The sequence below is a fragment of the Schistocerca americana genome, chromosome 1 (genome assembly GCF_021461395.2).
Source record: "Schistocerca americana isolate TAMUIC-IGC-003095 chromosome 1, iqSchAmer2.1, whole genome shotgun sequence".
Classification (NCBI taxonomy): domain Eukaryota; kingdom Metazoa; phylum Arthropoda; class Insecta; order Orthoptera; family Acrididae; genus Schistocerca; species Schistocerca americana.
In genome coordinates, this window is record NC_060119.1 from 36,726,106 (window position 1) to 36,739,016 (window position 12,911).

General features: G+C 43.5%; 1 long non-coding RNA gene across 1 annotated transcript in view; it reads right to left on the minus strand.

Moving 5' to 3' along the window:
• Window positions 1-399: 399 nt before the first annotated feature.
• The window catches only part of LOC124623212, a 71,259-nt gene continuing 58,747 nt past the window's right edge, over window positions 400-12,911 (minus strand). Inside the window, exons 2-3 of the long non-coding RNA XR_006980685.1 lie at window positions 6,469-6,762; window positions 400-972 (exon numbers count right to left, since the gene is read on the minus strand). This is a non-coding gene — a long non-coding RNA (uncharacterized LOC124623212). The remainder of the gene's footprint in view (window positions 973-6,468; window positions 6,763-12,911) is intronic.

Genomic DNA, 12,911 nt, shown 5'->3' on the forward strand with positions numbered 1-12,911 from the left:
TCTGCGACGTAGCGATGAAGTGCGGATTTTCCCTTACGACCATTTCACGAGTGTACCATGAATATCAGGAATCCGGTAAAACATCAAATCTCCGCATCGCTGCAGCCAGAAGAAGATCCTGCAAGAACAGGACTGACAACTGAAGAGTATCGTTCAATGTGACAGAAGTGCAACCCTTCCGCTCACTGCTGCAGATTTCACTGCTACGCCATCAGCAAGTGTCAGCGTGCGAACCATTCAACGAAACATCATCCATATGGTCCTTTGAAGCCGAAGACCCATTCGTGTACACTTGATGAATTCATGACACAAAGCTTTACACCTCTCCTGGGCAAGTCAACACCAGTGCTGTAACTAACAATTCGAACGTTTTTACAACACAACTTTTATTTACGTGAGTCTACGTGGAAATGACTGAATAACAACGAAAAGTCACAATCACAAAGCCAGTAAGAACTTCCTACTAGAGGCAACAAAAGATAACTTCTATGTTTCCCATAAGACTCCGTTGTAATACACACAGACACTTAAATTCCAAGTCCTATTCCGATGGCGAAGATGTAGTCTTCCGTGGAGACATCACTGAGGTCGGTATTTGGCATGAACTGATGTTCAGTGCTGGTTCTAGCCTTTAAATAGTATTGGTCAGCCAATCAGATGTTGGTGTAGTAATACTTTCTGCAGGCCATCTCGAACTCCCTGTGCAGTAAATAGTACACGGAATGTCTGTTTCCAAAACAGCTGATGTTTACCATTGCTTACGCCTTTGGGCATAGGCAACCTCGAACCTGTATCGTCTTAGATGTGTTGCCGGCCCACAGGGGCTACCTTGGCGATAGCGTAACACCCCTCCCCCCTTCGAAGAGCTGGAGTAGCACGGGCAAGTGCGGGGGAGAGAGCACCAATGTAGTCCGGTGCTGTAGGCCGATCGGCAGCTAAGCCGTCCTGAAGGAGGCAGTGGAAACCGGCTGCCTGTGAGTAAGAAAGAATTAACTATTAAATTCAATGGACAGGCTGATGAACACATATTTCGGAGCGACAATTAATAAAATAAACAGAAAAGTAGTGAAGAGTAGCAGTCATCAGAACAACACACAGATAAATATGAGGTACATCCTTTGGGAAATGTGATAAAGTTCTGCTGTACAGGATGGATAAATGAACAAAGCGTGTGAGAGTAAACACTTGTTAACAATTCTAAATTATATCCTTACTACTGCCTTCACGGTGAACAACGGCAAGGGTTTCATTGTAACTCTTGGTAGGCGCACTTTATTTCATTGGTTGGAAGGTCACTTGAATGTGCAACAAGGCTTCCGGCCGAGCGAAGTGCACACTGGTAAGACACGTTAGTTCTATCCGGGAGGGACCGCGGTTCAAAGCCCCATACGGACACCTGTGGGTTCACCAAATGGCTCAACGCAAATTCCGGCCGATTTCCTTCCCTTTCCTTCTCAAATGCTGCGTTTCTACTGACCTCGCTGCCGTCGATGGGACGTTAAACCCTAAAGTCTCGTCTATACGGAGACACTCAGTTGCGAAACTCGCTTCACAAACTACAATTGCGTAACTAGTTTCGCAAATGGCTATGTACATGGCGCCATCAGTTTCAACATTCTATGAGTACCGAAGCAGCAGTGTCAACTCTGAAATGAAACTTGTGGCAATAACATTAGAAGATACCATGTTCAGGCTTGTCTACTTGAAATCAGTACAAAAGAAAAGGAACAAACATGTTTAATTTCGTGACTGGGTAAACAGAAGACGCCAGGTCGGGTGGCTAGAGACGAAGCAGCTTACTCCAGAAGCAGCTTCAACCACCTAAGAATGAAGTCAGACCAATTCACGGATCTTAACAGAGCTAAAGATGCTTAAGGAAAGAAGATACACTAATGCATGAAAATTCGGAATTGAAACTGGATTGCACACACCGTGTTTTTTTTTTTTTTAGAGAAGAGGATATTTTTATTCCTCGTCACGTCGCGTTCCAAAAACTACAATTTGTCAAGTTTTGTTCCACATATTTGTGATGCTACCTATTTGCGGGAGCTTCCTGTTTTCGACTTCTGACACTGAACTTTTCGGTTTGCGCATATTAAGTTTTCTATTTGTACAGTTAGCTGAACATTGTATTGTTTGGATAAGTTCAGCAGTTGCAGGCATGTGCTTTAGGTAAAGTCAGTCTCTTCAGAACGGCTTCTTATTGAACCAGGAGCTCCTCTAGAAGTTTCCAAATGCTGGAAGGTATCGTCATGACTCTTAGATCTCTTGTTTTTTTCTTGTAGAACGTATTTTGGTCTGTAGCTCCGATGTCGTCAATCACTTAGATATTTATATCACGAAGAATTGTCACAAATTGTGTTGCATTTTTTTCTTATTGTGATTATCATTAACTCCGCTAAACAACCTACGCATAGCGTAACTGCTGAAAGATAGTTTTCTCAATTCCCTACTCCATGTCGCATCTACTGAATCGCCACCAAACCTAAAAACACGCGCAAAACCTGGGCTTTTATTCAGAAATGAAGAGGTAATCGGCAAAGCAGACGAAAAAAGTAGACCCCGGGAATGTGAAGGCTAGAAATTTCGGGTGGACTGGCACTATGCGCAAATTGCACTGCAAAATAACTTTGTCAGACGTATTTTAGAAACGACCTTCTACAAAATATTTGGTGAAGTACTGGAGTGCCTTTATTAGATCCTTTGTAAAAGTTGGAATGTGGTCGTAGCTTTCATAAGACAGCTGCATAGGGTAGCTGACCATCTAAGTACAAGCCAAATGGACAGGTACAGGACAATGAAACAGGCAAATAATCGCAAAAAAACATAGGTCCCAAATCCAGTGTTTCCCCCTTTATGACTTATGCACAACTACAGTCACGCCAGTGCTACAACAATGTTCATGTCAGGGCTACATTCTGGATGAAGGTCCTTATGTTAAAAGAATGTACGCGCTTGATTGTGCACTGGCACATTTTCGTGTGGCTGTTCGGGAATATGCAGTACGAAATTTCGAAAACAAGTATGTTGGTCGTGACTCGCCAGTACTATGGTGACTTCAACCCGTCGGATTTTTCGTGTGGTGATATTTAAAAGCTTTGATGTATTCGAACTCTCACTGATAGCGCTGATGAACACTGAAAACGCGGTGTGCGTGGTTGTCAATGCATTTGTGACACGCGTGAGGTTTTCAAACGTGTATAGGTATCGCTGAGTAGTCATGCTGAAGACTACCTTCACATCCACGTTGACCATTTGGAGCACTTGCAGTGTATTCGTCCTCAAGTGCAAAAGTGCAATTTGGATCCTTGCAGACCGAAAGATGTAAATGTACTCCGTCGTAATATACTGAAACGCCAAAGAAACTGGTATAGGCATGCGCATTCAAATACAGAGATATGCAAACAGGCAGAACACGGCGCTGCGGTCGGCAACGCCTATATTCGACAACAAGTGTCTGGCGCAGTTGTTAAATCGGTTACTGCTGCTACAATTGCACGTTATCAAGGTTTATGTGAGTTTGAACGTGGTGTTATAGTCGGCGCATGAGCGACGGGACACAGCATCCCCGAGGTAGTGATGAAGTGGGGATTTTCCCTCACGACCGTTTCGCGAGTGTACGCTGGATATCAGGAATTCGGTAAAACATCAAATTCCGACATCGCTGCGGCCGGAAGAAGATCCTCCAAGAACGGGACCAACGATGACTGAAGAGAAGTGCATCCCTCCCGCAAATTGCTGTAGATTTCAATGCTGAGCCATCAACAAGTGTCAACATGCGAACAATTCAACGAAACATCGCCGATATTGGCTTTCGGAGCCGAAGGCCCACTCGTGAACCATTGAGGACTGCACGACGCAAAGCTTTACACCTCACCAGGGCCCGTCAAACCTTTTGTGGCGGCGTTCGTAGCGACAAGCAATTCGCTGTAGAAACGGCTTACGAAGTCACCGCCACGCTTTTAATAGCGGGCCGACCGGTCCGCTGGAACAGTGAACAGAAAGATGAAAACCCAAACACTCTGATTAAATTAAAGTCGGTACTTATCTTTATTAACGAAGATACAGAAACACAGTGTCTACAGAAATCTGTCTAGTTCGAGTCGGAGCGGCTAGGTCAGCGTCGGCTGACGACAAACAACAACTCTGCTGCGATGAACACCCAACTGACTAGCAAGTACACAATTCGGTGGCGAGTATACAACTGAGCGGCGAATACAGAACTGTCCTAGCGCTCGCGACTCCAGCGCTTAAGAAGCCAGAAGCCAGCGGTGGCGCGCGCAGACTTGCGGCGATTTGCTGTCTCGCTGGCGCTGCTTATGCGGACGGCGTCCGGACTTTGATGCTGCCAACCTTTTGGCAGCGGGCTCGGGTGGCATTACTGGCTAGGATATAACAAAACCGACATAGGACTGCTGATGACTGGAAACATGTTATCCGATTGGACGAGTATTGTTTCAAATTGTATCAAGGGGATGTACGTGTACGAGTATGGAGACAACCTGATGAATCCATGAACCCTGCATAGCAGCAGGGCATTGTTGAAGCTGGTGGAGGTTCTGTAATGGTGTGGGGCATGTGCAGTTGGAGGGTTATGGGACCCCTGATACGTCTAGATACGACTCTGACAGGTGACACGTACGTAAGCATACTGTCTGATCACCTGCATCCATTCATGTCCATTGTGCATTCCAACGGACTTGGACAATTCCAGCAGGACAAGGACCCACCCCACAAGTCCAGAATTGCTACAGCGTGGCTCCAGGAACAGTCCTCTGATCTTAAACACTTCGCTGGCCACTAAACTCTCCTGATATGAACATTATTGAACATAATTGGGGTGCCTTGCAACGTGTTGTTCGGAAGAGATCTCCATCTCCTCGTACAGTTACGCATTTATGGACAGCCCTGCAGGATTCATGATGTCAGTTTCCTCCAGCACTACTTCAGCCATTAGTCGAGTCCATGCCACGTCAATTTGCGGCATTTCTGCGTGCTAGCTGGTGCCCTGCACGATATTAAGCAGCTGTACAAGTTTCTTTGGCTCTTCAGTGTACAACGTATAGGCGAAACCGTTGCTTTGCTGTCCTATGTTTATTAGGATTATTTCTTTGTTTCATTGTCGTCTACTCCCCCTTTTTAAAAGCCAGCACCGGTCTAAAGTGCACTCGGCAAGTTAATTCGTCCCAAAGGGAGTATGTAATGCCACTTCCCCGGACGCGAAATGAAAATAAATAATTAGCTCCAAAATTCCCAAATATTTCCCCAAAACGAGTTCCAGATTCCATGAAAAATGAACAAGCACACAAATTTCCAGTTAACACTATTATTTGGATATTAACCAGTAATTGAATCAGGAATCTAATACTTAGTAATTTATTAACATACGAAAGAAAGATAGAATTTCAGTAAAATCAAACTCAAAATTCAAAATCATAGCAAATCGCAAAATCATAATTAAAATTCGCAAATTAGGCTCAACGTTCCCAAAGAATACTCCGTGTGAGTACCCTTTGAGATTCGTGAGCAATGGCTAAGGATAATTGAATCCATTGTCACTACGTTACGAGAGTTAGCCGAAGCAGGTCGTACTTTTGAATGCTCGTATGTGCAGGCGCAATCATATTGTTTTTTTCTCAGAATTGATTATTGCGATCTACTATGACGCAGTGAAACGATACTTTGACTTCAAATATTACGTTATTTAGAATTCAGATAGAGCACTTGCATATATTAGACAGAAGTGACTTTATTAGATAACCTGCAGTTAACACTATTTAGGAAGTGCACACAGATAGACAATTTCATTCGTAATAACTAATGGACTGTAGAACTTGGCAATAGTTACGAAGCATATAATTTATAATTCCCCCAACACCTGGGAAAGCTTCTTCCTCACGGCTCTGTTAGGAAGTGACTAATATTGTGTAATAAACCAGCATATCGTGTCAATTCAAGCATTTATCATTCACGTTTTACAGTTTTATTTATAGAGATAATGTGCTGCCATATTATTTGATTGAAGCGCTCGGCGCTTATATAGAAACTCCTTGACGTTAGGAATTAATAACACTGCTACGACTGATTAAAGATTTGAGATTACAACCAGTCTATAGGGAATTTGGTGTCGCTGGAACTAATTTGAACTTATTATTAATATTTAAATAGCAACTGACAAACCATCGATTATAAACGATTTAATTACGACATTTGGTGAAGTAAATATCTCGCACAAGTCGCGAGTTCAGTTCATCAATGTTCTGTTTGTAACGTCGATACCGATACATAAGAAATAACAATCTCATTGCTCTGAGTGTTAGCCAAGACCGAAGATCTGAGAAGACGTTACAAGTACCAGAAGGAAATACATGTAGGTATCACTGATGTAGGACGGAAGGGACGTTAGATGGCACCAGCTTTGACTCTAGAACAAAAAAACAAAAAAATACTGTCACTTGCTTCGCTCACCGTGAAATAGCGGCGGTGCGACAAGCGCGCGGTTGCTCAACGAACGCGCGTGGACCCCCCGGCGGCTGCGGCGGTGACGTCACTGGAGAACGCGGCAGATAGGCGGCGGTTGCTAGGGGCTCGGCGCCGCGGGCCGCCGCTCCGGCAGGTCACGGTGACGCGACAGCAGGGGTCAGCCGCCGCGCCGCCACGAGCCGAGTCACGTCGCCCGGCTCCGGGAGCGACCCCGGCCGTGCAACGGACCGAAAAGGGCGTTCTCTTCCCGTTATGGCGTAGCAACCCGACAGCGAAGACCTGCACGGAAAGGTCAATAATGACGATCGTACTGCTCAGATATGTAAACTTCTTAAAAACAAGAGCCTGATTTAAACTCATGTGTGCGATCATTTATGATGGCCACACAGTAATTATAAAACCTACCACAAAATCTGAGTGCATTCTTAAGTGGTTCAGGGAGCGCCGATCGTTAAACGTATTTCCAGTTACCACATTTTTCGTAAAGTCCAGAAGGTCATGCGGGCGATTCGCTCTGAATCCCGGAAAGTGTGGAATGTTATACCGAACACGCGACTGGAGTCACGTTTTCCTATCAGACAGGACCTTGTGAGTCATCCTGAATCAGGAGACGTCCTCAGAGGCGAAAGTAAAATGAGCCGTTGTAAGATGCCCTAACCGAGAGCTGGAAAGCATCTGGACATAACGTTCCTATTAATTTCACGGTCGCTACCAGCCTAAGCCCTTCCTCAAGTTTAAAAAAAGTGAAGTGGAAAATTTTGAGGATTAAGTTTTTTAAAGACTAAATGCGAGAATAATTATTTAAGAATGAAAAAATTAGCCCCTTTACTGTCCTTAAGGAGACTCCCAGACCCAGTTAACTTTTTAATGAATCAGGGCGTCAAATATTAACTTTTAAAAATATAATAAGCAAGGTACTAAATTAGAGTGCGATAAATAACGTTGGCAGGCACAATGTGATCATTTACGAAACAATTTCTGTTCACACTTATATTAAGTGAGGAAATAATTTAACTACCAGGTGCCTGATCATCAAATTAAATTACTGTGTCTTGCATCAGTGAGATATCGCAAGATAATTTAATATGGAATGAATGAAAAAAAAATCTGGAATGAATGTGGAAAGCGTACACCCTATCTTTCACACTGGATTCATACAACATAAAATTAAAGACTGAGAAGAACAAAACACTACCATTCCTGACATGAGCTACTGTGCAGAAAATTTTATGCCGTTTGTGGAATTCTAAGCAGTAAATACTCGCAATGGCCAATCATGTACCCAGCGTGCACAGAAACTGAGTGACCACGTGGTGAAATCGATTACGCGCGAGTCCAATGAAAGAAAAGAAAGATTTCTCAAGCTACAAAGTAGGCGAAATTCCTAGTCAAAATCACAATAGCAAATGAAACAGAACAATTCAGAATTAAATCACCAAGGCTAAGGGCCTCCGATCATCCAAGGCACACGTGGCATCCACCGAACTAAACCGTTACAAAAGTTACCGTTTGAATCGCTAAGCTCGGGTAACTCTACAAATATAGCGCGCAGAAAACAAATTAAATGAGCAAGAAAGAAGACGCATTACGGTGCACTGGTATAATGTGGGGCTCTTTGATCGCAGGTACAAATTACAACCTGAAGATTAAAGCACACGAAAGATCGGTTCGAAAAATCGCAAAAGAACAGAGAAATAAAATCACACCCATACCAAGATTTAGTTACACTCACATTCACACTACAGACAGGTTCGCTAGATCAATCTAATCATGCTTGTGGTGGATCCTGCCCACCACGTGGTTCCAAAGGAACAAAGGAAGGTACGATCAATACAACTATCGAACGTAGTCATTAGCCTATACTGCAAATTCGTAGCCGGCCGGTGTGGCCAGGCGGTTCTAGGCGCTTCAGTCTGGAACCGCGCGACCGCTACCGTCGCAGGTGCGAATCCTGCCTCGGGCATGGATGTGTGTGATGTCCTTAGGTTAGTTAGGTTTAAGTAGTTCTAAGTTCTAGGGGACTGATGACCACAGATGTTAAGTCCCATAGTGCTCAGAGCCATTTTTTGAAAATTCGTAGCACAAACTGACTGTGAAATCACGAGGCTTCAGTTAAGCTGAAGAACTCAAGCGTTTCACCGAAATTTATCTTAGGCAACAGTGCCCGTTCCCCACCGAGCTTTCCGTAACTCCTGGTGCAACGGAAACTACCAGAGGGGCTCACTTCCTCTACATCAACATCTACATCTACATGGATATCTGCAAATCATATTTAAGTACCTGGCTGAGGGTTCATCGAACCACCTTCACAATTCTCTATTATTCCGATCTCGTATAGCGCGCGGAAAGAACGAATACCTTTATATCTTCGTACGAGCTCTGATTTCCCTTATGTTATCGTGGTGGTCATTTCTCCCTATGTAGCCAGCCGCGGTGGTCTAGCGGTTCTAGGCGCTCAGTCCGGAAGCACGGGACTGCTGCGGTCGCAGGTTCGAATCCTGCCTCGGGCATGGATGTGTGTGATGTCCTTAGGTTAGTCAGGTTTAAGTAGTTCTAAGCTCTAGGGGACTGATTACCACAGATGTTAAGTCCCATAGTGCTCAGAGCCATTTGAACCATTTTTTTCTCCCTATGTAGGTCGGTGTCAACAAAATATTGTCGCATTCGGAGGAAAAAGTTGGGGATTGGAATTTCGTGAGAAGATTCCATCGCAACGAAAAACGCCTATCTTTTAAGGATTTCCATCCCAAATCCTGTATCATTTCTGTGACACTGTCTTCCATATTTCGCGATAATACAAAACGTGCTGCCCTTCTTTGAACTTTTTCGATGTACTACGTCAGTCCTATCTGGTAAGAATGCCACCCCGCGCAGCAGTATTTTAGAAGAGGATGGACAAGCGTAGTGTAGGCAGTCTGCTTAGTAGGTCTGTTACATTTTCCATATGTCCTGCCAACAGAACACAGTCTTTGGTTAGCCTTCCCCACAACATTTTCTGTGTGTTCCTTCCAATTTTTGTTCGTAATTTTGATACCTAAGTATTTACTGGACTTTATGGCTTTTAGATTAGACTGATTTAGCCTGTAACCGAAGTTTAACAGAATCCTTTTAGCACTCGTGTGGATGGTCTCACACTTTTCGTTATTTAGGGTCAACTGCCAATTTTCGTACGATTCAGATATCTTTTCTAAACCGTTTTCCAATTTGTGACTATTAGTCGATAAACGACAGTGTCATCTGCAAACAACTTAAGACGGTTGCTCAGATTGACTCCCAAATCTTTTTTATAGATAAGGAACAGAAAAGGGCCTGTAACACTACATTGGGAAACGCCAGAAATCACTTCTGTTTTCTTCGATGACTTTCCGTCAATTACGACGAACTGTGACCTTTCTGACAGGAAATCACAAATCCAGTCACACAACTGAGACGCTATTCCATAAGCACGCAATTTCACTACAAGCTGCTTGTGTGGTACAGTGTCAAAAGCCTTCTGGAAATCTAGAAATACGGAATCGATCTAAAATCCCTTGTCAATATCACTCAACACTTCATGTGAATAAAGAGCTAGTTGTGTTTCACAGGAACGATGTTTTCTAAACCCATGTTGACTGTATGTCATGTTTTCTAAACCCATGTTGACTGTATGTCAAGAGACCGTTTTCTTTGACGTAATTCATGATGCTGGAATACAATATATGTTCCAAAATACTACTGCATGTCGACGTTAACGATATGGGCCTGTAATTTAGTGGATTACAACTACTACCTTCATTGAATATTCGTGTGACCTATGCAACTTTCCAGTCTTTGGGTACGGATCTTTCGTCGAGCGAACGATTGTATATGGTTGTTAAGTATGGAGCTAATGCATCAGCATACTCCGAAAGGAACCTAATTGGTATACAGTCTGGACCAGAATTTCTTGCTTTTATTAAGTGATTTAAGTTGCTTTGTTACTCCAAGGATATTTACTTCTATGGTACTCATGTTGGCAGCTGTTCTCGATTCGAATTCTGGAATATTTACTTCGTCTTCTTTTGTGAAGGCATTTCGGAAGGCTGTGTTTAGTAACTCTGCTTTGGCAGCACTCTCTTCGATAGTATCTCCATTGCTATCGGGCAGAGAAGGCATTGATTGTTTCTTGTTGCTAACATACTTCACATACGACCAGAATCTCTTTGGATTTTCTGCCCGGTTTCGACACAAAGTTTCAGTGTGGAAACTGTTATAAGCATCTCGCATTGAAGTCACCGCTAAATTTCGAGCTTCTGTAAAAGATCGCCGATCTTGGGGATTTTGCATCTGTTTAAATTTGGTGTGTTTGTTTCATTGTTTCTGCAGCAGTGTTCTAACCTGTTTTGTGTACCAAGGAGGATCAGCTCCGTCGTTTGTTAATTTATTTGGTATCAATCTCTCAATTTCTGGCAAACCATGCGAAATTACGTATGTTCTTGTAATCCCAGTGTCTGGAGATGGGTGTAGAAAAACAAGCAAGCAAGGACGTTGGGACCAGAAACAGTAGCGCGTTTTTGCTGAGTGGAGCTGACCCCGAATTTGTGCAACAGTTCTGAGAGTGCCTTCAGTTCACTGAGGGCGCTCTAGTCACGTGTTGGGGGTGGATGACTGCCCGACCTCGCGGGAAATATCTAATGCAGCGAGGAGTATATCTACGGTGCACGTGCTTATGGTTTCTGTCTTTGCGGTATATGTACTACTGTTTGGTGGTCGATAGCTGTATCAATGATATAAAAGGGGTGATTATGTATTGTGCAGGACAGGAATTGTATGTTTACTACATTGACATGGGACACAGTGATAAATTGCTGGGTTGCAGATCGGTTTCATGCTCTAATATTCAAGCTCCCACCCTCAGTGACAGAACGGTGTAATTTAATGAGTCTTTCCATATTTGACGATCTGCAGGCCACTTTGCAGGGTTTAATTGTCGGTGCAATATGGTGATCTGTAATAAATAGTTTTCTGCTGCTGAAAGTCACGTCTGCAGAAAGAAAAAAAAATGTCGACAGTGCTTCCACACCAGCGGCATCAGCGGGTAAATTCAATAAGAGCCAATCATAATGCTCCATTCATTCATTAGCCATCCTTTGTGCTGGGACGTAGGAGCCTCTACATAGTGGCGAGAACGTTTGCGTTTTGGAGATGTTTGTTGAAAGCAGGACTTAACGTTTTCCAGGAAGGATAATACATGATGGATGGAGTGTCACATTAGGACCATCAGGAGGAATGCATTCGGCGTTATTCTGTGCTATTTTCGTAAACAGGTTCTGTTAGGACAAGAATTTCCATGCCAACAAGCTGGGACATCGCGAAATCTACAAAAGCGACAGTTAACTTTTTCTGGGACACTGTGCAATTTCTGGGAGGACGACTTGGCTCTTATTTTACAGAGCCATGTGACATCAGTATGATATTGAAACCTTCTAGATGGTCTTTCGGATGCTCTTGCAATGGTGTGTAGCTACAGAAGCATTTTGCGGAAATGTGTCAGCCATGCTTGGCTGGTAAATGCGTGCATGGCTAGATGCAGCTTGCATGTCCTGTTAGGATCGCTAGGAACAATGCAGCCTTTGCTATTCTGGGAAGCAATGGTTCAAATGGCTCTGAGCACTATGGGACTCAACTGCTGTGGTTATCAGTCCCCTAGAACTTAGAACTACTTAAACCTAACTAACCTAAGGACATCACACACATCCATGCCCGAGGCAGGATTCGAACCTGCGACCGTAGGGGAAGCAATGGAACAGATTTCTGCAGTGTCTGAGAGGGTGAGTCGCTCGGCAATTAGGTCTTCATTGGATCGCAGGTAGAGAGAGGGCTCACACCAGCGATGGTGAACACATACTTGCAGTGTAGAAGGTGACGGTACTTATTTACATAGAGATGTGATGTCAGTATAACACTCGAAGAACTCTTAAGAGTATACCCGAAAATAAACGCGACTTTCACCTCTGTCGGCAGCAGCGTGTTAGCAACAGCTCGCGCTTCAACACTGGCTTGCATCTGGCTGGCCCTGCAAAGTGCATGTGCACATTGGAACTCTTTGCTGATACGTTATATTTTTTATGTGCACTGAGTGTTTGTGCATTACATTATTTTCGGGTGTTTAAGTGTTGTAAGTGTGTTTGAATAGTGTTATGCATGCATTATTTTTTGACAATTTTCGAGTTGTTTTCATGTCTGCTGCTTTATTTTGTGAACAGGTGTGCAGTCTTTGCAGTGCATGATTTGGACAGTTGACAATTAAGCAAGTGTGTTTGGAGAGCCTTATACATACATTATTTCGACAATTTAGGAGTTGTTTGCGTCCCTGTACTGCATTATTTCGGTGATCTACGAGTAGTTTGCAGGTCTGTAGACAGACAAGAGTAAGAGTTTTGTACCAATGTAATAAATAAACTATGTGA